This window comes from Herpailurus yagouaroundi, unplaced genomic scaffold, assembly GCF_014898765.1.
Source record: "Herpailurus yagouaroundi ecotype Mexico unplaced genomic scaffold, PumYag 28, whole genome shotgun sequence".
Classification (NCBI taxonomy): domain Eukaryota; kingdom Metazoa; phylum Chordata; class Mammalia; order Carnivora; family Felidae; genus Herpailurus; species Herpailurus yagouaroundi.
Window position 1 is genome coordinate 160246361 of NW_024412376.1, and position 26053 is coordinate 160272413.

Consider the following 26053-nt stretch of genomic DNA (forward strand, 5'->3'; position numbering starts at 1 on the left):
GAATCCACCTGAATAAATGGTGTCTCTGTTATTCCATGCGAGATCTCTCTCTCCAATCCCATTCACTTTTTCTCCACTTCTTTCTAACTTCTTCTGGCCAAAAGAATTTCATTGGGAGTATTCAAACAGTCTCTCTCTCTCCCCTCTTTTATCTTTCCAACGTATCCTTCTCACTGAAGCCAGAAATCTCTCTCCCACATATACTTACGTAGGTGCTGAATCTCCCTTCCTCAAGACCTCCCGTGGTTCTCCGGTTTCCTCGTTTTCTAAAGGATTATCTGGTACAATCCTTTAGCATCCCACACAAGGGGAATGAGTGATGGTGTAGTGTCTGTGCCAGCCCTAATTCCAATGCATCCTACATTCGAGCTACAGGAGACTACTTATGATTTCAAACCGGTTCCTCTTTCCATGCCTGCTTTCATTCTGTCTTCCTTTTCCTTTGTCTACTGGAATCCAGTCATCCCTCTAAGATCTACTTAGAATGAATTTCCTTAGGCAAGCCTTCTTCCTCATATGGCAGTTGAAATAAATGGTTCATGGCACTTGACCTATACAAATACCATGGGACACTGTGATTGGTGTTATACACAGCTGCCTCCCATGCTGAATCGGGAGCTCCGTGGAAGCCAATAGTTTATTTTACCACTCTTTTCTGTTTTCACTGAACTCAGGAAAGTACATAAATGAAAAATAGCTGGGTGGATGAATGGATGCACTACTACTAATAATTAAAAATAATAATAATCTTTTTCAGATATTTACTACCTGTTGCTGTACTAAGAGCTTTATATGGATTCGGTCATTTGATTCTTATGACAGCCCTTCATATGGCAGATATTATTATGTTCTCTGTATCTAGATAGGTAAATCTAAGTACATTGAAGTAAATATTTCCTTTAAGGTCAAACAGCTAGTAAAAAGAATGGGTTAAGTGAGTATCGTTGGGTTTGCTACAGTATCTAAAATGCCTTTATTTTCTTTCATCACCAGAAGGCAAGTATTGCAAGCATTGTAATAGTTGTGTGTTTTAGTACCCTGCAATTTTAAAGGAGGCCATCCTAAATAGTAATTCTCATTGCAGAGCTTTTTAAATGCCAAAAAGTTAGGATATTTGGGGTAAATCAGTAGCTATCGGAAGATGTTTTGAAATAAACGCAGTCTGAATGCAAGACACAAATTCATTTCCTTATATTTTAAGAAGTGACAGCCCCATAATAGGAGCTTCTAAAATTATAGAGTCTTTTGGGCTTTCATTATAACTTACTACATTTATTATATATTCTTTCAACATAAAACACAGTAATATTTAACAAATTCGTGCACATTACTTTCTTGCAAGACTTATTAATTTAGGAGAGTTGAAAGACAGGTATAAATTTTACCATCTAGTGTTTCAGATCAGGTAACACCTTTGTAAAATTGCCCCAAAATTAAATATTTCAAGTTCAACTAATTGTGTGTGCAGTCATTGAAGATGCTGGATGTCCTGAACCACTTTGTGTCATCCTGTATATCTGATAGGATGAAGTTTCTTGACATTTGTCAATGAGCCTGGCACATGAGGATCTCTCTTGTGACTCAGTGAGCCACAAGAGCCTGTCATCTCTTTCCCTTTTGGATGCTTCATGCTCAAAAGATAACTAAGAGTGTAGGCCACTGAAATGGAAGGAAGGGACCAGATGGATGTGTGCATGAGCCACACTGACTCTCTTGCCTCCAAGGTACCATATTTTTAACCAGATGAGCTAACTTGTCATGGTTGTTCCTCATTCACAGCCGTCCCTGAAAAATTTGGCATCTGAATTTGCTTCCCTAGGAGTAACTATTTTAGAAATTATGTTCTTCCCATTTTTTTTTTGTTTCCTTGAAAGAAAAGAAGAAACAGAGGAAACTAAAAAATAAAAAATGGGGGAGGGAGGTGAAGTTGGTGGTAGAGAAATTTCTGATGCAGTGGAATCTGAAAGGTAATAACAAAATTGTGTTGGGTTTTTTTTGACAATTTTTAATGTTTATTTATTTTTGAGAGAGAGAGAAAGGCAGGAGGACCAGGATAGGGGCAGATAGAGAGAGAGAGAGGGGACAGAGGATCCAAAGAGGGCTCTGTGTTAACAGCAGAGAGCCCAACGTGGGCTAGAGCTCACGAATCCAGAGATCATGACCTGAGCTGAAGTCGGGCACTTAAGCAACTGAGCCACCCAGTCACCTCTCGAAACTGCTTAAAAAAAAAAAAAAAAAAATATATATATATATATATATAGACATACATATACATATATACATATACATTCTCTCTCTCTCTCTCTCTCTATATATATATATATATATATATATAATTTTTCTTTAAGAGGGAAAAAAATGTGAGATTGAGGGAAGATGCTATTAAAATGACATTCTTTCCTTATGTTCTGGAATAGCACCAGAATGGGCACAGCTACCGACAATTATCTCTTAAAAACTGAAACTGCTCGCACGGTGTCTAACCCTGTGTGGAGAGCAGTGAGCTGGTGAGAGGAGTCTTGGCATGTATGATGATTTTCTCAAAAATTCATTACCAGCCACTTTTTGTTCATGGATCATTCAAGCGTCCCTGGGATCCTGGAGCCCCTCAGATGGTTAAGCATCTGGCTTCAGCTCAGGTCATGATCTCATGGTTCGTGAGTTTGAGCTCCACATTAGGCTTTGTGCTGACAGCTCAGAGCCTGCTTGGGATTCTCTCTCTCTCCTTCTCTCTCTCTCTCTCTCTCTCTCTCCCTCTGTCCCTCCCCGCTACCCCCCCCTTAAATAAATAAGCATTTTAAAAATCTTTTTAAAAAGAAACATAATGATGAAGCTTCTAAGTCAATCAGAAAAACAGAATGAGAAGGTATTGGCAGCTGAGGGAGCAGTGTGGACTCCCCATGTGAGGTGGGAATATAGCAGCGGTGTTTCAGAAGAGAATACTGCTAGAGTAATATTGCTGGGAAGACATAAGGGCCAGTTCATGGAAGCCCAGGAAGACCGAGCTCTTCATAAACGCTGATGTGGCAGCCCGAGTAACACGCTAAAATTCTTTTGATGCCCACCATGCATTTCACAGGATGATTTACAAAAGTGGTTCTATAACGAAAGGAAAAGATGACACTTTCTTTAGTTACCTTGACATGAATAAACAGCCATTCCCTCCTTGAAGGTAGAATCCATCACAAACACACACAGGGCAGAATTCAACATTCTATCTTTGAACGACCCAAGCTACCTCCTTTTAGAACCTAGACAAAGCTTCTGCCCCGGAATGTGTGATGACTTTTAAGGCTCTTAACTTTGGCGGAGAAGTAGAATGATCCACTCAGCTAAGACAAACACTTGATTTTGCCCAGTGTTTACCTAAGAAGCACAAAGTGTAAATATAGCGTGCTAACACAGCTCAGTGGAACTGAATGACATATTAAGGGCAAATAATAACAGTGATTTTTTTTTTCAATCGGATTCTAAAAGAGTAAACTCAAAGAGATCGGTTTACCCATCATAAAAAAAAAAAAAAAAAATGATAGTGAAATGGCACTAACTCCCCCCGCCAAAGACATTGGCTCGAATACTTTAGTTAGAGTAAGTTACACTTTCTCTAGTCCAGCCTTCACATTGTTGCGCGAAATGCAACTGCGAGAAAATGTACCGGAACAGAGCAAAGTTACTGTTTTTCCCACAACCCTATCCAGAATTTCTATCCCTGGAACAAACAGAGTTTCTTTCCCACACAACAGCTATCCCTATACGCTAGGAGTGGTTTATACTCACCACCACTCGACAGACTCATCGGACAGCTGAACATCACTCCCTCCGGAATTTGTACTTATCGGTGCCCACCGCGTGCTGAAGGCTCCCGGGCAAGCTGCCCATGCGCTTCTCCTGCCAGGACGTGAGCTGTAACCCTACCAAGAGCCAAGAGCTTTTATTTCCAAACTTGTTGACATTAAGTGTGCATGTTGGTGCAATTATGTAATTTAATTATTAAGCAGTGTGCAACATCATGCAAAAATAGTGGGGAATTATTTGGAAAGCCTCATAAAAGATAAGCTACTATGAATAAACAGTAGATTCTCTGTGGGTGAAAGAGCTTTACAATAGAGGAACTTCTCAAAGCTCTTGCTCCTAGGGGCGCCTGGGTGGCGCAGTCGGTTAAGCGTCCGACTTCAGCCAGGTCACGATCTCGCGGTCCGTGAGTTCGAGCCCCGCGTCAGGCTCTGGGCTGATGGCTCAGAGCCTGGAGCCTGTTTCCGATTCTGTGTCTCCCTCTCTCTCTCTCTGCCCCTCCCCCGTTCATGCTCTGTCTCTCTCTGTCCCAAAAATAAATAAACGTTGAAAAAAAAAATTAAAAAAAAAGCTCTTGCTCCTCTTAGAGAAAACAAACTGGTGACCACGTGGAGACGTGGCTGGATGCAAGACATGGAACGAAGCCCCTGGGCTCTCCACACATGATGGCACTGGCCATCTCCAGGGACACTAGACAAGCTCCCCAGTGTGGCATTTGCACTTCCTGGAGGAAAGCCTGCTGCTTCCAGAGCCCTCTTTGCCCACCAGGCTGGGCGGCCAGAAATTCCTTAGGATGAACATCCTCTGGGTACAGTCATCTACAGATGATAGATGAAATAGACGCATAAATACCTCAGTCCATAGCCCCACGGGTGGAACATGTCTCAAGAACGTGTTCCATACTGGCTTCTAGATTTCCCCAGTGGGCTCCAGTTCTCCTCACCCGCATTAGGGCTGTGCCTTATCACTGACACTTTTCTGACTACCTTGCATTCCCTGTCTACTTTCCTATGGATGTTTCCTTCCCAATAAACCACATATATTCAGACTCTGGTTTCTGCGTCTACTTCCCGTGGTGTCCGAGCTCAGGCTGCCATACGCAGACCACCCACTGGGCGACTTAAGCGACAGACATTTATTTCCTCAGAGTTCCAGAAGCTGGAAGTTGTGAGATCAGGGCGCCGTCATGTTTTGGGTTTGTTTGCCGGTTTGTTTGCTGTGTTTTCTTGGTGAAGGGTCTCCTTATGTCCTTCGGAGGGCCACTTTCTGCCTGTGTCTTCATGTGGTAGAGAGCTAGAGGTCTGATTTCTTTTCTTCTTATCATAAGGCCACAAGCCTAATTCCCTCCTAAAGGCTCCATCTCCAGATACCATCACGTCAGGAGTTGGGGCTTCAACATGTGAATTTGGGGGGGGAGACGCAATTCAGTTTTCAGCAGGGGAGAACCAAAAGTAAGACAAAACGTTATATGGAACTACAGTCAGGACATATGTATGCAAAAGAAAGGCCATGGTAGTGACGAAAACGACTGGTAAATAAGGGCGCCTGGGTAGCTCACTGGGTTAAGCGTCTGACTCTTGGTTTAGGCTCAGGTCAGGATGTAGAGGTTTGTGGGGTCAAGCCTTGCACAGGGCTCTGTGCTGACAGGGCAGAGCCTGCTTGGGATTCTCTCTCTCTCCCTCTCTCTCTGCCCCTCGCTTGCTTGCTCTCTCTGGCTCTCTCTCAAAAATAAATAAATACAATTTTAGAAAATGTAAAAGAAAAAGATTGATAAATAACTGAATCTACAAAACTTGTAAGTTACAATAAATATTAGGATATGCACATAATCTAAATAACATTTTTAATGTTTATTTAGTTTTGAGAGAGAAAGTGTGAGCAGGGGAGGGACAGAGAGAGAGGGAGACAGATGATCTGGTGCACGTTCTGCCCCAACAGCACAGAGCCCGACGCGGGGCTCGAACTCACAAACCATGAGATCATGACCTGAGCTGAAGTCGGACATCCAATCAACTTAGCCACCCAGGCGCCCCTCTGAATAACTTCTTGTTATCTGGCCAACTGTAATCTCCGTTGTGACTTGAAAACAGTCATCGGACGGTGACCCAAGTTTCTGATTCCTTAATGAAAAACAGAGATTTTTTTTTCTCTAATTTTAGATAGTTTTTTTTTTTTAATTTGACCACTTTTTGAATGCCATTTGATCACTCTGCACTGTGACTCGATTTTTCAGAAGTGAAACATCTCAAGCGCATAAAAAATATTGAGGTAATACCATGGGAAGAGGAACACCAATAGGGTAAGGCAATTTTGTATTTACTTCGGTATTATTTTTTAATGAATTAAATATCGCGAATCTCCCTAAAGCCTGGCCTCTCATCCTTCCCTTTCCTGCGATTCTCCTGCCATAGGAATCCACCCTTCTGAAGTCCACGTACAACATTGCCACGCACGTGTCTGTAGTACTTTTGTCGCACAGATGCAAATGGCGGCCAAGTAGATAATTTGGTGCTCCATTCCGGGCCCAGGCCCCCTTCCCTCGGCCGCTGACATCAGTGCTGCTGGCTCAGAGCTGTGCACCAGGCTGGGCAGTGCTTCCAGCTACCAAGCAGAGTCTTTCCCTGAAGTGGCCACAGGCTGCATGATGCAAATACGTATTCGGTCCCCTTGCGTCTACGTGGAATACCTCTGAAGGACCAACCTAGCTCTGGAACTCCCTGTAGGATGGGCCGAGACCATGGGTTGCAACCGTACGGTGACCTGGCTTCTCGCTCTGCCCTGATTCTGCCTCTCTGGCTTCCTGACGCCTCCCCGGGGCAATGTTCTCTAAATCTGCTGCACACAACTCGACATCTCTGAATGGGTTTCCAGGGAACCCAATCGAAGAAAAAGCATAAATATATGTGCGGTTGTTTTGTGTGCTTTAAAATTTACATAAATGGGATCATACTGCTTTATTCACTCTTTATAACTTTGAGATATACCCATATTGATACATTTGAATATAAGTCATCTTAACTGCTGTAGAATATGGTTATATGAATAAACCATGATTTATTAATTTCTTCCCCTACTGAAAAACAGCTTACCGCCCTTTGGCTATTACAATCACTGCTTCAATGAAACGTTCTTTCCTTTTGCATGTACGTGAGCTTTTCTCCATAATAGACATCAGGATCCATACCCCTCATTGAAAGACAGTATGATTCTACAAGTTGCCAGACGTTTTCTGAAAGCTGCCTAAAGTGGTTGTAACCGTTTTCATTTCCACCCGTAAAATGAGTTCCCATTTCTCTGTAACCTGGCCAAAACACCTTGTTAAAAATATTAACATGTTAAATTTTGCAAATCTTCAAGAGTGAGAAATGAAATATAGTTTATTTAAAATTGAAATTTTTCTGATTGCTAGTGAGAATGAGCATCTTTGCATGGTTTTCTTCATTTTTGTTTGCCATTAAGATTTTCTGCTCTGTAAGTTACTTATCCTTGTTATTTTTCTGTTAGGATGTTTTTCTTTCGTATGTTTATACACATGTGTGCATAGATAGATAGATAAATAGATAGAAAACATATATTCTTTATATATATTAGATTCCAGCCTTTGTTGGTTACTTGCCAAATATAGGGTGTGATTTTCCATTGTTTTTATGGTGCCTTTTATTGGGTAATATTTTTTAAAATGTAATGTAACCAAATGTATTCATTTTTCCAATTATGCATTTTACTTTACATGTTCTGTTTAAGAAATTATCTCCTATGCCAAGGTTATAAAAATATGTTTTGTGCTAAACGTTTTATAGTTTTCTTTCCACATGTAAGGTTTTAATAAAACTGAGATTGATTCGTGTAAGGAATTAGCAGGGATCTAATTATATATTTTTTTTTTCATTAGGGAAAATCTGTTATTCTAGCGCTACTTTTATGGTGGTATATGTTCCCCTGATGATTTGTTTTGTCATTTCTGTCATAGATATGGCTCCTTTTATCTTTATTTATTTATTTATTTATTTGCCTTAATCTGATTCTGGACACATGTAAACATAGCAGAATTTGCATGAAGACATCAATGCAATATTTACATGTAATAAGGCAAGTCTTTCTAAACTCGTTTTATTTCCAAAATTTTATTTTTTTAATGTTTTATTTTTATTTTTGATAGAGAGAGAGAGACAGAACGTGAGTGAGAGAGGGGCAGAGAGAGAGAGGGAGACACAGAATCCAAAGCAGGCTCCAGGGTCTGAGCTGTCAGCATAGAGCCTGATGTAGGGCTTGAACTCACCAACCACGAGATCATGACCTGAGCCAAAGTTGAACATTTAACCAATTGAGCCACCCAGGCACCCCTAAACTTGCATTTGTATTTGATTTTGTGTTGATGGGTTAATGATTTATTTATTTACTGATGTTAGCTTATAAATGCATACTAGTCTAGTCTGTTTCAGTGTTCTATTTATTCTTGAATCAGGTTTGATGAGATGTTTTTCTAGGTTATTGTCCCTTTGATCTGAATATTCCAAAGCATTGTATCATTATTCATAATGCAATCTTGTCCTTATATTTGTTATAGATTTTTTTAGTTTTTTTTTTGTTTTTGTTTGTTTGTTTGTTTTGCTGATCAAAACAAACAATTGAAATATTGAATTTTCAAAGAATAGGTCATTAACTTATTGAATCATTTTATTACTTTTTAAATTCTCCATTCATTTTTGCTCATGCTTATTATTTTTTCCTCATACTATCTATATTTGTTTTACTTCTTCTGCTATCTATGGTTTAAGTTGAGCTCTTAGATCATTAGTCTTCAATATTTTCTCTCTTCTAAAATTTGCATCATGACTACATATTTCCCTGTAAGTAATACTTTACTTCTTATTAGTTAGATATAAACTGCTTTCACTATTCTTTAATGCTGAATATTCTATTTTTTATAACAGTATGTAGTCTTTCACCCATTATTACTTTAAGTTTGTGATGTTTTATTTCAAATTTCCGTACTTGATGAATTATGAATTTATTTTGAGTGAATTCAGTGTCTTTGTTGAGATTACTCTCAGAGGAGTGAATATATTCTTTAAGTTTGCTTGGGTTTTGCACAGTGTAGAGTAACATTACCACCATTATCATTTCTTTTTATCTACACGTCACAAAGTCTTTTCAGATGATCGATTGATCGATCAATATAATGTACTCCTATTTGGCTTCTAACGTATGGGCTAGGTTTTTAGATTTTAGTGCAGTTAGTCTTTCTTTGCTGAGTACTTTCTGTAAGGTATGCAAAATTTTATTTTCCTTTCTTTTTACCTTTGCCATGATTATTTGAAAACTCTTACCTTCCCTCACTCTTTAACTTTTTACCAATGAATTAGAGAATTCATCTTAATTTTAAAATAACTGTAATATTTGGTTGAAGAGCATTTACAGGGGCTAAAATAATCAGCTTAGGTTTATTAGAGAAAAAAAATCAAATAGTCCTTTAAAATTCAGCTATTTTTAAATGCATCTACCTTGTTGCCTCAGTTAAAACACTAACACATTTGCACACATGGTGTGATCCTTGATAGATACCCCATGAAAACCCTTTTTGGACACACACATGTTTTCACGTTTTACCTTTTCAATCAAAAATAAAATGGAATGATCTAGTTAGCTGCCTGGTGAAGACAATAAGTAGAATTAGGACTCACTCTAAAATATGTTCAATTGATGTTTGTAATATGCCTGTTCTTAATCCAGGTGTTGTAATTACCAAAATACAAAGATATATTAAACGTGTTTCCTTTACCTCATTCAACGGCTCATGGTAGTGGGGAAAAAGAAAACAAAAATCAGAAAATAATGTTTCCAGTTCCAGGGTGCTATAAAAATGCAGAAGAGGACAAATTAGACAGTTTCACAACCCAAGAATGTCTGTCTCAAGGACCTGGAAGCTATCCCTTTGAAATATGATCAGTGTGGGGTTTTCTTAAAAAAATAAAAATAGAATTACCCTAAGACCTAGCAATGGCATTGCTAGAGATTTATTCAAAGGATATTCAAAGGATTTAAAGGGCACATGCAACCCTAATGTTATGGAAAGAGCCCAAATGTCCACCGTCTGATGAATGCATTAGATGATGTGGTATAAATGTATGCAGTGGAATACTACTCGGTGATGAAAAAGAATGAAATCTTGCCATTTGCGACAACGTGATGGAACTGGAGGGTATTATGTAAGCGAAATAAGTTAGTCAGAGAAAGACAGGTATTGTCTGATTTCACTCATATGTGGAATTTGAGAAACGTAACAGATGATCATAGCGGAAGGGAAGGAAAAATAAGATAAAGACAGAGAGGGAGACACTATAAGAGACTCCTACATACAGAGAACAAACTGAAGGTTGATGGAGGTGGGGAAAATGGGGGGTGGCCATTAAGGTGGGCACTTGTTGGGATGAGCCCTGGGTGTTATGTGTAAGTGATGAATTACTGGGTTCTACTCCTAAAGCCAAGACCACATTGTGTGGTAACTAACTTGAAAATAATTCTTTTAAAAATCCTAATCATAAAGAGATACAGAACCCATATCTCCCCATCATCACTGTAAGAGGGTAGGAACCTAACATCAGTAAGGGACAATTAGCTAATGCAGATGGCCCAGTGACACTGATCCCTGTAACATTCTCTAATACTTTTCCACTCCCTCACCCAGTGCTTAAAAACATTCTCACCTTTTGTTTCAGTAGACTTGAGTTCAGTTTCTCTCCCCTATTTTCAAGTCTGGACGCCTATGGCACTAGTTGTGAATAAAGGCTTCCTTGCCTATTTAACTTGTTCAGTGCCATTCCTCTTTGATGCCCATCATTGTGGACAGACTAGTCCGAGGGGAGAAGCCCAGCCACGAGCAGAGCTGTTCTCTCCTGCAATGGACAACTCCCAGGGAAGGACTCAGCTGAGATCTGCTGTGGTGTGCTGTGGTCCACACTCACAGCAGTGGGAAATGTATTCCTTTCTCCTGAAGTGTGAGGTCTGGGCAGCAGAGCCTGGCCTCCACTGTGAAAGCATCTTGAGATTTTTAAACCAAAGTCCATTGCCCTAGATTTTACAGGGTGTGCACATTGAAAGAAAGACCCTTAGGAATGCCTTCCTGTAAAATACTTCATATTTTAAAAATCAGTAAGACCTGTGTCTTCTTCTACGGCATTCCCGAGTGTCCACCAAAAGGTGAATGCTCATCTGTGCAATGTATTTCACCTTGAATGTATTCTACGACTGTGCTTCGGAGGCTGTATTCTTCCTATGTCACCTCAAAAGTAATTTGCTACTCCGACCAAATTCTAGGTCAAACTGCTTATTAGCTGTCCAATTAAAATTAAAACTCAAACCCAAATATGTGCAGTCAATATTCTTCTTGAGGACAAAGTGCGTTTACAGAAGTGCTATTCCAATATTTAACATTGGTTAAATCCTACATCTTATGGTGAAATCTCAGATCCCACGTAAGATTGCTATTTTGCTGATTCTCCCTCGACTTCAGACTCCATGGACAAGGATTTGGTTGGGGTTAAGCTGTATGAGTTTAATATAAATCCCTAGCTTATTGATGTTTCTATGAACGAGAACCTTAATCCCACCTTGAGAGTCAAGGTCTGCATGATAAGTTTTCAGGTAGCCTGGAAAATAATGGCAAAATAATAAACTAGGAATGTGTAATGACTGGTTTTCTTCCTTTTGTTAATTTGAATATTTAAGTTTTGAAACCTTTTGAAATAACTCTTATTGAGAAATAACATGCATTGAGAAACATTCACAAATCAGAGCTCCATAAAGTACCAAAAAAATGAACATATCCATTTGACATCATACAAGTCAATAAATAGAATAGTACTAACATGTCCAGAAACTGCCTTCTGCCTTGTTCCAATCATTAACTTTATTCTATTCCCGAAATGTCACCACTATTCTGATTTTTCACCCCATAGATTGCTTTACCCATTTCCGAATTTGTATAAATAGAATTAGGCAGTAAGATATCTTTTGTGCCTGACTTCTTTTGCTCAAAATTATGTGTATGATTCATCCATATTGTTTCAGTTATTTTCAGGAATTCAGTATTTCAGTTATTTTCATAGGTGTGTATTAACCTTTCATATGAGTCATCATTAATCTACTTATCCATCCGATTGTTGTATTTTGTGGTTGTTTCCAGAATTTAGTTACCACGAATTTTTATGGGTCATGTTGCATTTTTTTGGCATATCTGTGTCAATATCCCAGCTGGGTATACACCTCTGAAAATGATTACTGTATTTCATACAACTGGTGTATCGTAAGTGTCGTATTATCTGCTGGTATGTAGGATTAACTTCAATAAATTCTGCCAGACAGTATGCAAAAGTAGTTATAACAATACCCTCTTGCAGTGTAAGAGAATCCCACTCGATCCACATCCTTGCCAATAGTTACCACTCACAGTCTTTTGAATGTTGGCCCTTCAGGTACAGTGTAGTGATGCTGATATTTCATTATAGATCTATAGTTTTGACTTGCATTTTCCTTATGATCAAACATTTTTCAAATGTTTTATTTGGACGACCTTTTATATGAAGTGGCTGCTCAGCATTTTGCCCGTATTTCTACCGTTGTTTGCCTTTTACAAGTCATTTGTAGAAATCTTTACATATTCTCCAAACAAGAACTGTATCAGTTGTTTTTGCTGGAATTTCGTTTTCCCCTTTGGTGGCATGTTTTCTGCTCTCCTTATAGCATATTTTGAAAACTAAAAGTTCCTAATTACAAGCTGCTAAGTTCCCTTCACTTTTCCTTCTACACTTAATGGTGCTCTTGATTTTTCGGAGTATTTATTGCTGGTCGATAGGAAAACAATTAGGTCCAGTGTTCTGACTTTAATATTTAGCATTTTTTTATTGTTTACAATAAATACAATTACAGTTGGCTCGATTTATAGTAGTTCCTTTGATAGATTAATCTGCGCTTTAAAAAAAATCATGCCTGAAAACGATTTCTTGTTCTCAATATCATCAGTGGTCTCTATCAGTTTTTGTTTACGTCTTTTCTTTTTGTGTGCTTGGTTATCTTGATAATTTTTGCGTGATGACTTGTCCCTCTAGAAAGATTTCAACTTCTGAAAGTAGAGTAGGAAAAAGCATAAGAAACATCAGGTCACACTAATCAGATTAGGAATTGAGATCATTCAGATCTGTGCTTTAATCTCAGTGAAGTCAGGCTCAACCTAGTCATAGATGTCAACCTAGCTGTCAGCATAGACATGAGCCTTTACCAGGGCTCTCCTTCTTGGTGAACCCCGAATTCTATTTTTTCTTGCAATTTTGTGGGACTTTCAAAGACCCTGCTAAGTTCTCCTCAGGAATCAGTAATAACTCCATGGGAAAAGCAGACATAAATGTACTCGCTTTTTGCTCAGACTGGCCTCGCAAATTCTCACTGTGGCGGTGGCACCCCTCATCCTTAAAACCAACTTTAATACAAATTACATGAAACTTTTCTTGTCCTTAAGCTTATTTTGTATCTGAGACCAGAAAAAAAAATCACAGTTTTGTTTGTTGATCTCTAGACTTTCTCTCCCCTCCTCCCCCAAAGTAGTTCTTTAAGAACTAAGAACTTCAAGACTTTAAGACTTTAAGGTGAATTGCATGTGTACAAGTACTTAGCATAGGTACAAAACTCAGATAAGGTTTTTCCTCCCCCAAAGAATATCAGTAGCACATAAAATCTCGTCTACTGCTATCAGAACATGCATTTTTCATGTCAAAGACACCCTTTTATTGTTCTAAATGAGGACCAGAGCCAACAGACTTGTTCTCAAAACGTATTCACGACGCATAGCTGATGATGGTCCACTCCGATACAAATCACAATTTGTGGCATATTCCCTTCAACCTCAACACCTGGTCAACTCATCCGTTTCCTCGCAGCACGTTTTGCAACCAGATTCTTCTTTTAGGATGACCAGAATATTCTTTGCAATGTCTCGTTTGTTTGTTGACTATGCCACTGGTCTTATTTCAAACTTGTTTTGCCGATTCCTCCTTCCAATATTTGTGCCTGCCTCGGAGTTGACCCAGAACTGATCCCTGAGTGAAATTCTGGACCTGCTCACCTCATGCTGACCCTCAGGAAAATGTGTGGTAACTATTTTTTTCGCACGACATTTTTGTTCATCAGTTTTTATGAGTATGCTGTTCCTACCCTTCACCCAGTTGATTGCCAAAGCATATGGTTCTATATTACAACGATAAAATAGAAGAATATTCAGACTCTGTGTTCTTGACAGGCAATATCACCTTGAACTCTTTGCTGCCCTTGCACATCAAAACCTTGGTCGTGGGAAATAATAATCATAAAAACAGATACGCAAGTCATTTATCTGACTGAACAGTTGCCTTATATTTTTGGAGCAAGTAATGCCATGAGTGAGACTACAAAATAGCAGATAAGAATGTGGACTCTGGAGCTGTGACACGTGGGTGAAACTGTGGTGAGGCTGCTCACACACTCGGGGAGAGGGCTACTTAATTTCTCTGTACATGTGTTCCATCTTTTAAAAATCACAATAGAGTTGTTTTAAGGAGTAAATTAACTAGTACATATACAACATTTCAAATGACTTCTGGCAGTTTCATAAATTTGGTGGCTCTTACTTTGATTTGTACACTTAAATTCTTAACTAGCCTTGGAACTCTCGTATCGATTGTAACATCCATCAGTGCAAACCCTTATTTGTTTAATGTCATCTCCTTTAACACCCTTCATATAATACATTTTCCATAAATGTGTTGAATAGATGAACTTTATTTTTCATGGACACCTGATTTTGCCTTCTTTGCGTGATATAAGCATGTTATAAAAATGCGGTATGACATTTATTTGAGTCAGTATATCAAGACAAATGTTTGTAAAATTACACTGTAACCACTTTATGAGAGCGCATGGGACAAATCCTTAATAGATCTCAATTATAGGAAGATACTACCCTTCTTCCCGAGGAGAGCACGAATTAGCTACTGGAGACCCAGAAATGCAGAACTAAACCACACAATCTCTAGCCTGAAGGAGTTCCCAGTATTGTGATTATTGAAGAAATCTATTCAAGGATGGAAAATATATTCCAAATCCGGATATGGAAAGAGAACTGTAAATTTGAGACACTAGTACTGACTGATGGGAGAGCACTATAAGGAGACAAAAAGAAAAGTTAAATTTAACACGCAAACACACACACACACACACACACACACACGCACACATCCTCCTGCTTGCGATTCTAATTACATTCTAATTCGTCACTCAGAAAAAAATGAGAAGTTTCATAACTGCCTTTTGCAGTACGACTAGATTATACTTGCTATAAAATCTAGCATCTGCCAAATTCAAATCTGTGATTAATGTTAATGCCAATTGCACATTGTCGGCATACAGTGCACCTGCACACACATTTCCAGTGACAAGCACCATATATTACCTTCAAATCAGCACGGATTGTTTCCAAACTTGGAACCGATTTAACATATATTAACTCCCAGTGTAAGTATGTGCCGCAAGCTAATGCCAAAACATCTTGAAAGGCCACATTTTAAAAACAATACAGGAAACAAATTGCACTTTAACCAAAAAAGTACACAGTCTGTTGCTTGAAGCGTTAAGTAAGATGCGATGGGTTCTATGATCATGAGGTCCCTGGGATGGGCTATATATTGCTTTTTCCCATAACCAGTGACTTTTTGATTCTCAGCACTCGAGAGGCCGGAGGGGAAAAAAAGAGAGACACATTTAGGAAATTATTAAAGATAGGATCTCTGACCTGCTGAAATATTGATATAAGGAGTGAAAATGTTGTATCTTAGTTAATACGGATGCAGTCCCTGCATTTTCTAAAAATGTGTCTCACAAAGCTTAACTCATCTTGTACAACATGAAAGTTGTCGTTCTGTCCCCCCTCTTACTGGAAAGTAAACAGAAGGTTTACATAGCTAACGAATACTAACTGGGTAATTTGAGCCTGCTCATCTGTCTTCATCGTGCCCCGTATTTCACAGAGTGGTCTCCTAAGAATACTGCGGATTATATTTTCGCTAGAAGATTACAGATTGTTCTTTCTCTGACTGCATGAGTTACCGTATGCATGGCTCACAGTGAGCATCTCTTGGTCATTTGTGGTTTTTGAACTCTTGTCAGTGGCGGTGGTGTGGATATCATGACTGTTCTGTGACGAGAGGGCATGTTTCAAGGTCAGAAGTCTTCCTGTCCCCCAATATCAATAAAGAAACCAAATGAAAATAAACAAACAGGCATTGAAGCAGGAGGGCCACCATAGCAGAATTGGAGAACATCTGGTCACCTAAGACTAACACAATTTTTCTCAGGTAACAATAAGTCCAATGTGTACAAAATCTGACCAAGCCGTCTATTTCATAAAAGGCGATTATGCGAAGTGAACTCATCTCTGAGCTCTGCTTTCACACAGCAAATCGATGAAATAAGATTGCTCCAATCAGTTATTTAACTGGTTTATGTCTATGAATCTCCTCCTCGTTTACGAGGCATTGCACACGCAGTAACCCTGTCGGATGTAGGAAAACTAGAATTCTTTTTAGGATCCCATCTTACTGCAGGGGTCAACATACTACAGCCGATGGGCCAGAGTCAGCCTGCTGTGGGCCAAATAAGGATACACGTGTTTGTCTTCATACTGTCCAAGGTTGCTTCTGCTCCAGAACAGCGGTATCAAGTTGTAATAGAGACCACGTGGCCCGCAAAAACAAAGAGAGGTGCTATTTGACTGTTTGCAGAAAAAGTTTGTTGACTCAAGAATTAGGTACTCACTCACATCATGCACACGTGCATACATACATACAGAAATATTTATTCATTTATTTATAAAAACAGGGGCGTCTCAATAACCTGTAATCCAACTCTCAGGACCAGCCTAGTGGGACCTTAACTCTAAACATCTGAATATTCATTCTTGCAATTAACACTGTTAAGGGGAGTGCTCTGTAAATCTCTAGCCCTTGGGATTTGCATATGGTAGCCACGAACAGCAGCTAAGGAATATTCTGCAATCCTAAATATTTCATATTCCTCTTACATTTATATATTTGGTGTCTCAGTTTTTTAAGCGACCTACTCTTGATTTCATCTCAGGTTACGATCTTACAGTTCCAGAGATTGAACCCCGCATTGGACTCTGGGCTGACAGCATGGAGACTGTTTCAGATTATCTCTCTCTCTTTATGTCTCTATCCCTCTCCCCTCCTCACACTTTCTCTCTCTCTCTCTCTCAAAATAAATAAACATTAAAAAAAATAAATAAGATATATAAAGGATAATCGTTTGTTTTGGCAACAAAATGCACAATGAATGCTAGAATTTAAAAGTTCTGTTTAAAAAAACTTCACTACCAATGATTTTAAAATTAAAGCAATACTAACTTTATTAGAAGGATTTTGATATAAAAATAACCTAAATTATCTCATTGTGCATTTAAGCTTTTAGTTTTGTGGGTCAGTTGGAATATTTTCAAAGAAAAGTATTGTTTAATAATAGATAGGGGCACCTGGATGGCTCAGTTGGCTGAGCGTCTGATTTCAGCTCAGATCATGATCTCACAGCTCGTGAGTTCAAGCCCCATGTCAGGCTCTGTGCTGACAGCTCAGAGCCTGGAGCCTGCTTCCGATTCTGTGTCTCCCTCTCTCTCTGCCCCTACCCCACTCATGCCATGTCTCAGTCTCTCAAAAATAAATAAACATTAAAAAACATTAAAACATTAAAAAACATTAAAAAACATTAAAACATTAAAAAACATTAAAAAAGTTAATAAAAGATATAAAGTAATTGTAATGTTTATATTTTATGCATATTAAAATTCATAAAATTTCAGATGAAAATTTGATAACATTTACTAACCTTTGGATAAATTTACATTTTATTTTTAGTCAGCTAGAAAATTCCGGGCAAAATGAAAAACATATAAAACTTGTGATTATACAACATGGTAATATTACTGAAATAAAGATAATTTAAGTAAATATGAAATAAATGTATAATAATGTATTAGTTATGTTTGTCTTTATGTCATCAGATCATCCGAATATGATCTTTCCATCCATACAATACTGAGACATAAACAATAACAAATACATTTGGTCTTCTTTGATACTGGTGTCCAATTATAAAGACTTCTATTGGTGTCCAATTATAAAGAAACTATACATACGGTTTTTTAAAGGTATATCTGTCAGTATAGGAGCATATAACATAAGTGTTTATTAGCTTTATTTATGATGTTCAACCCTTTAAATGCCTGGTGAGTAGTCAAAGGCGCGTTCACGTGCAAGCAATGAGACCCAGGTCAGAATATCTAGCAGCAGCTCTGTGAGCCCCTGGCTGTTTGGGCTCAGATGATTAATCTATCTTTTCTGTGCCCTATTCCCTTATCTGTGCGGTTGAGCACCATCAGCCACATCATCAAGTTTCTGTGGTTATTCGATGAGTCAATATATGGAAGTGGCCAGCACGATGTTTGGCTTATGCTAGTTTCTTCCTCTAAACATACTGTATTGCATGAGCCTCAAAATACTGAAGCTGGTTTTATAATTCGACCTATATTTCTCTTAAAAGATGATGAATCTGAGCTTCAGAAAACTTAGTATCTAATGGATGTCACAAAGTTAGTGAATGGAGGATAAGGGGTCATCATGAGTGACATTACAGAATAATGAAATAAAAAAAAAATGTGTGGTCTTTGTGATCAGAGGTCCAATTTGTTTTTAATTTCAATATTTATTTATTTTTGAGAGACAGAGAGAGATAAAGCATGAGTGGATGAGGAACAGAGAGAGAGACACACACAGAATCTGGAGCAGGCTCTAGGCTCTGAGCTGTCATCACAGAGACTGACACAGGGCTCGACTCATGAACGATAAGATCATGACCTGAACTGAAGTTGGCTGCTCAACCGACTGAGCCACTCAGGCAACCCCAGAGATCCAATTTTAAATCGCATCCTGACACCTGGCTATGTGACATTGAACAACAGCTGATTGGGGTTGGGAGTAGATAACTGTATTTATTTATGAGGATTAATTAAAGCAAGCAGCATAAATTATCCCATAGATGTATGTGATTTATATGGCTTCCTACCTTACATCTCTAACTTTGCTTTTCTTGCATTCAAAACATGCTTTTTAGCAGTGGGAATATTTCTTCTGAATGAAATTCCTTGTGGAACCCAATATTTTTAATACTTAATACTTGAGGCACAGATTTGGATGCCATAGAGCATAGGGCCCCTGTGTTTAGGAATGTGACCTCTTCCCTTTATTTTTCATGGCCACACCAGCTCCTGTGGCACTTCCTTTGAACTTCTGGGCTCTGGGAAACAAGGTGGGAAATAAATACCCTGAAACCATTCTACCTCTTGCATCACTGCGTATATCTACATAAAAATCATCTGCAGCAGTAGCTGCTCTCATGAGGCAGTTCTGACAGCCCAAGTGGAGAAGTAGTTTCCATCCGCCTCTGTTGGCTGATGTTGCCACTTCCGAACATCATGGAAGCATCTCCCCAAAATGCCTCCCACTTGTACTTCCTCTTTCCGTCTTGGTCCAAGCCTGGGCCAACAGAGCTTCAGTCATCACTATGACCTTGACTCGCGTTGACTCAATCTTGAAAGCATTCTGAGACTCTTCCCACGTCAGACTGATAGCCCCAGAAGTGTACCACCAGTCTAAATGCCAGCTGGAGTGACTTGAGTTTGCAAACCCTAGGGTCGCCTTTCACACACCTGCGCTTTCCTTTTAGCTTTTCAGATAAGACTACATTTTGCCAGCACTGGCGTTTTTCAGGAACTGTGTACTTCTCTGACAGTCCCATTGAAAGCAAGTGGAGCTTAACACCTTTCAATTCTGATATTGCCTTTGGCTCTCACACAGATGTCTGTCCTTGTGGCTTCTATTTTGGGGGTTCAGGAAAGCACAGGCCTTAGAAGACTATGCAATGCCAGTCATCAACGTAAAGTAGATCATGTCATTCTGCTGCTTAGTAACCCCCCCCATGGGAATACCAAGACTACCCAATTGGAGTAAGACTCAACACTCTTCCTCCTGCCTTAAGAAACCTACTCGAGTTGATCTCTCCTTAGTCCCATGGTATCTAACAACACAGTTCTCCTCTGTCACTCTGCCCCACCCACAATGACCCACTCTCTGTTCTGTTGCCACCCAGAGCCCATTTCTGCAGCAAAGACTTTGGGCTAACCTTTTCTGTCTAGAGTGTTTCTCCTCCCGACTTCACGAGGTCGTGCCTTCATGTCGTTCAGATTTCGGTGTAAATATCGCCTCCTCAGAGAAAACATTTGCTGACTTCTTAATCTGTAAGTTCGCTAATGAGAAACTCTCCGCCACACAAAAGTTATGATGATTCTCTGCAAGCATCTAATAAAACCTCTTCAACTTAAAAAAAAAAAAGTTATTACATTAGAGGGTTTTCTGTGTGTTTGTCTCCCATTTTGCAATGAAGATTCCGTGACTTCAGTGAACGCCTTTGCTTTGTTCACCGCTGAATGTCCAGCGTAGAAAGCAGAGATCAATAATGTTTTATTTTTTTTTTTTAATTTTTTTTTTCAACGTTTATTTATTTTTGGGACAGAGAGAGACAGAGCATGAATGGGGGAGGGGCAGAGAGAGAGGGAGACACAGAATCGGAAACAGGCTCCAGGCTCTGAGCCATCAGCCCAGAGCCCGACGCGGGGCTCGAACTCCCGGACCGCGAGATCGTGACCTGGCTGAAGTCGGACGCTTAACCGACTGCGCCACCCAGGCGCCCCAATAATGTTTTATTTAATTATTGTTCGATTCGCCGCTTTGCCTCCCAAATCTCCGATGACCCTATCCCCGTAAAGTCAGATCTTGTAATTTAATATTACATTGGACAGGGGAGACGCAATGCTATGTGGGTTTGCTCAGTCTCTTTCGATGTTCTTTCCAACTGGCCACACAAAGAAAAGACCAATCAGCCCTTTGTAGGGAGATAGAGTGCTGTGGCTTGTTCTGTCTAATACAGTGGGAACGGAAAGTGACCGGCATTAATGTGGGTGGAGGCAGAGGGTCCTCACCATCCTTTCTTTCCTCTGGGCCTTCACTGGCCCCTGTGTGCCAAGATGGTAGACATGCATTCCCAGAAGTACCCTGTATCTGTGAGTCATCACATGGAGCACTGCCGCAGAGTTCCGCTCTATCCACAGTGGACATGGTATGAGTGAAAAAGGAGCTTTTCTGTGTTAATTTGGTTATTCTAGCACAAGCTTAGCCGACCCTGAGTACTGAGTCAGTGCAGAGTAGAAAGGGCGTAGACTCAAGAGCTACCCAAAATGAAAGCCAGTTTCTGTCACTTGATCTCTCTGAGCCTCTCTACAAAATAGAGATAAAATGCCCAATTCACATGAGTGCTATTAGCTTATAGATAATACACATAAGCACGTGAGACATGTAATCTTAGTTTAGGATTACGTTTTCTAGACACAGATATTTGCCTATTCTCCAAGCATTCTCCTTGCGTCCTAGCGTGGGCAGGATTAAGATGACCACCCCAACGACGTTCATCACCCGTCTAATTTAGAGATAGTAATGACCATACTTGTAGGTATTAAGAATTGTTTTAGGAGTAAAATTGTGAACAAAACACCCTTTCCCTCCAAAATAACTCCTACTTCAATAATGGTGATGGACATAGATAAATTTCATGAGTTATGAAAAAATAATAAATGTTATGACAAAGGCTCCTTCCAAATGGAAGAGGTAAAATTTAAGGTGGATCTAGAAGTGTAAGGGGCAATCTGTGAGAGATTTTGCTGTCTCTGCCTCTCTAATCCAAGTTAGCTGGGTTAGAGTTAACTTGGATTAACTAATCTAATCTAATTAATTAATCTAATCCAGCTTGAGGCTGCCTTGAGAGTCTGTGCACTAGCCTTTCCAAGCCTCATTCTCAAGGCCCATGGACTGTGACAAGTCCTTCCTTCTTGATTAAAAACCAAGCTCAAAACCAATCCCTTTACACCCACTCAATGGCCTGGCCACTCAATTCCCAGGCAATAACCTGCTTAGTGTAAATGCCCTCACATTCGCTGTCCCAGCAATACACTCAGAACTCCTCACTCTGGCTGGAAAGACCTATGTGACCTAACTCCTTCTCACCACCTGTATTCACATTCAGTGACTCTGATCTTCCAACATAAGTTCATAGAGAGGATGTGGGCTTTGGAATCAGGTGTACCAGGATCTGATGATGTACATTTGGGTATCATCACAACAAAAATATGCAAAGCAAAACATGTAGGGTAAGAACATTTCCCAAATAAGACTATAGCATGAGAAATGGGTCTCATAGAAACGCTACGGAAATTCCTCATCTAATATGGAATGAAAGAGAATGAACCAGGAAAGAAGACTGAAGAGCGATTGGTAAATATAGGGAAGAAATCATGTGATGTTAAAGCTAGAGAAAGACGGAGTTCATGAAGGACTGTCTTCCATAGGCTTAAAATCACTGAGATCCCACATTAAGTGGGAAGCAATGAGGGTCCTTTGATCAGCAGCATGGAGATTATTACAGTCTTTGACATTGGAGGTGGAGTAGAGAAGGTAGAAGTCAAGTTTGACTGAAATAAGTAAAAGGGACACCTAGACACAGAAACAGGAGGGTGTGGACAACTCTTAGATGTTCAGAGGCAAAGCAAGAGTTGAGAAAAAAAAGGACCCATGACAGAAATGGCCCAACCATGCCATGACTTGACTGACACCCATTTGACTCTAAAAGGGCATGAGCTTTTTCTTGGTTAGAATTTCAAAACTCTCTTGCCATTTACCTGAGCAACTTTTTGGAAGTAAAGATAAGCGAATCATAGAGGTGAGTGTAGAACATTTTATCTCCTTCACGTCCAACTTATCCCTTCCTCTCCACTCCCCCCTCCCCCATCCCCCAGAACAGAGTTCTCTTGTGTTCTTAAAGGTTTCATTTTATTCTTAATCCATTCTGGAACAATTGTTCCTGCTAAGGCCATTGTGGAGTGCAAGAATTTGTGACCAATGAACATTTCAGAATTCAGCACATTGATAAAAAATATTTTATTTCATTCCTAAAAAAAAAAAAAAAAAGCATGTTTCCGCAAGTTGTCGTGATCAGATATCAACTCTGACCCCCTAGAGCAAGCTTCTGAGTAAAAATTAGCGAATAAAAACTTTCTTCCAAAATACCAATAAGTGTTCATTGGGTAGTTATAGACCCCTGAATTTACTATTCCTGATTTTTAGATCTGATTCTGCCACTTTCTTATGGAGAGATTTTGGACAAATCACTCGGTCCTGGGGTCTCATTATCTTTATCTGTAAAGAAAGGGAAGTTAGCCTAAATTATTTTTTTTTCAACTGTAACATTTTACGATGTATTACTGTATACTTCACGGTTCCATAGAAGAGATTCAAAGGCTCTATTGTATGCATCCAAACATGCTGCTTAATAAAATTGAGTTGTCAGACTGAAGAGGGCCACAGGTTTGAGTTACGTGCATCTCCCAAGGAAACTATGAGAGTGAAACAGAGATGCTTGTGACACTAATGAAGTAGCAATGTGCTTTGCTCTGATTCTGAAATGGAAAGAAGCCACGAGTATCCAAAAAAGAAGAGGAGAAAAAAAAACCTCCCTTCTGAAGGCAGCTATTCTGGGAACCTGGTGAGTTGCACACCAGGCATCTTCCTGACCCGCCAATCAGGAGCTGGTTTCAAAGAAGGTAGGTCAGCTACCACCCACCTGACTGCAGTCTCTCAGGAAGTTAGGAGCTGACTCGAGGGGAATGTACTCATGAATGTAATCTGTCGCCACTTTGCAGGAGCCTGAAATGATCACTTCCTGGGAGTGAAGATTACAGAAGAATAGAGCCGCATTGACTAGACACGGAGAGAGACAGCTTTTCCAACTTGCCTTGGGACTTGGCGATACTAACAAAAAATAGTATGCATTAATGAAACACATTAGTCCGGCATTGACTCCTGATTTTTAACAACAACGACAAATGGCACTGCTTCACTGTTCTGGTTTGATTCGTCACCGCAATACAAAGAACAGGGCATAACAGAGCCACAGAGGAAAGAGGATGGGTCTATCACAGAGAGTCAGAGGAAGGCCATCTTGGGTTCAAAGGCAGCCTCCGTATCCAGGGGAGTGGAAAACTGAGGCATTTACCGGTCTCTTGGCACGTTTCCTCTTCTATGGAAGGGACTGTGATAGTAACTGATTTACCAATTATTGTACTCTGCATTTGGAATATCTGCCAAAGTCTGCATTCACTTCTGAAATGTGCATTTTGTTTTTTTTTTTTTTAATTTTTTAATGTTTATTTATTTTTGAGAGAGAAAGAGAGACAGAGTGAGAGTAAGGGAGGGGCAGAGAGCAAGGGAGAGAGAATCAGAAGCAGGCTCCAGACTCTGAGCTGTCAGCACGGAGCCCAATAAGGGGCTTGAACTCATGAACTGTGAGATCATGACCTGAGCAGAAGTCGGACGCTCAACTGACTGAGCCACCCAGGCGCCTCATGAAATGTGAATTTCTAAAAGGCTGTATGATTTGGAAATAATAAGGGTGCGTTAACGGCTCTATAACATACACCAGCCCCCCAGCTGAAAGGTGATATTGCCATAACAATAGAGTACTATCGAAGGGGGAGCCACTGAGACAAATATTCCTATTTGTTTTCAACACTGTCTAGCAGAATATCGCATTCTATGACAATAAATAATCCTATGGCAGCAAGTCTGTCCATGTGGCAGAAATAGGCACAGTAACCCACCACATCTCAATCACATCCCATTTTTATTAATTGGCTCTGCTCTGGCTCAATGCTCATTAAGAAAAAAAAATTTAATTATAATTTTATTTCTGATATGGACTTTCCAACAGAAGACAAATGCAGTGGCCAGTAAATAGTATTTCATACCCACTTGATACATTACATTTCTCAATATAAATTGGCACATTGGTATTCTGGTTTATATACAAGCTTCTCGTGTACGAAGATAAAAATGAGTTATTCTTCTGAGGCCCACCCATTGCCAGCTGTACTACTGACTTTTTTACCCTATGATGTGGACACTTCGCTAGATATCAATGACATTTCCAGATCACCAGCATCGCTGACAGATCATTCTCATGACTAGCCGTAGTTCTCCAGGCAATATCCTTCTGTAAGAGTCCTTTCAAACTGGAAACAAAAAAGTCTCCAAACATAATGTGTATCAAATAAAAGCTAATGTAGGCAATTGGAGACCCCAATAAAGCTCACTCTAAGGGTTGTGAATATAGTTATTCTTGAAAGCAAATGTTATAACTGAACTGAATTCATTCCTTTATACCCTCTCTCCTTCTTCACTGTTCTGAGAGCTTTTCCTTTCTCTGGCTCTATTACAGTTGGGTTTCCATGCAGGGAAACAGACACACAGAACCATGGATGGCTTGAGCTAGAAGGGACCAGAATAATGAGGCCAGATCCCAGCTGTCCTACGCTGATCCTTTTCCTCTTGGGCTTGAGTGGGCATAATCAATGTCAGGATGGACCATGCCTACAGGTCTAGCTTCCCTCCATCTTCCATCCTTTGTTAGTTTTAAGGAGATTTCACTCTGCTGTGAATTCCCCAGCTGAAAAACATTGGGACAAAGAGCAGCTTCCAAATGAAATTACATGACATCAACCATATTCTAAACTACTCTTTGGGATTCTGAAGGAGCATATGTACTTGTTTGTGTAGTTTGTGTCTGTGTGGGTGCTAGTGTGGAGGGTGTATGTATGAGTTTGGGAGGGTCTGATTAACCATTTCTCTTCTACTAGCATGCATACTATTCCTTTCACAACTATTTTAATCCTATCCTTCTCTATATCTTCATTTCCTCGTTTATAACATAGTGATGCCAACAGGAATGTCTGTCTAGGTTTGTTGGGACAATTAAGTGAGGTAATACATCTGAACTGCTTAATGCACTGCTTGGCATCTACGAGCATGACCCGAATGCCAGTTTAGCAGGTGTATGTCATAGCATTTAGGTGCCATGTGTAATTTATTTTCATTATGACATGGTGTTTGATGCATATGTTCCCTCCTTGTCCTTCCCTACTCTCTTTTGCACCATCTACATTTTTCTTGATAGCACTGATTACCCTCTAAAGTGCTTTGTAAGTCACATTTTCATTTCTACTTTC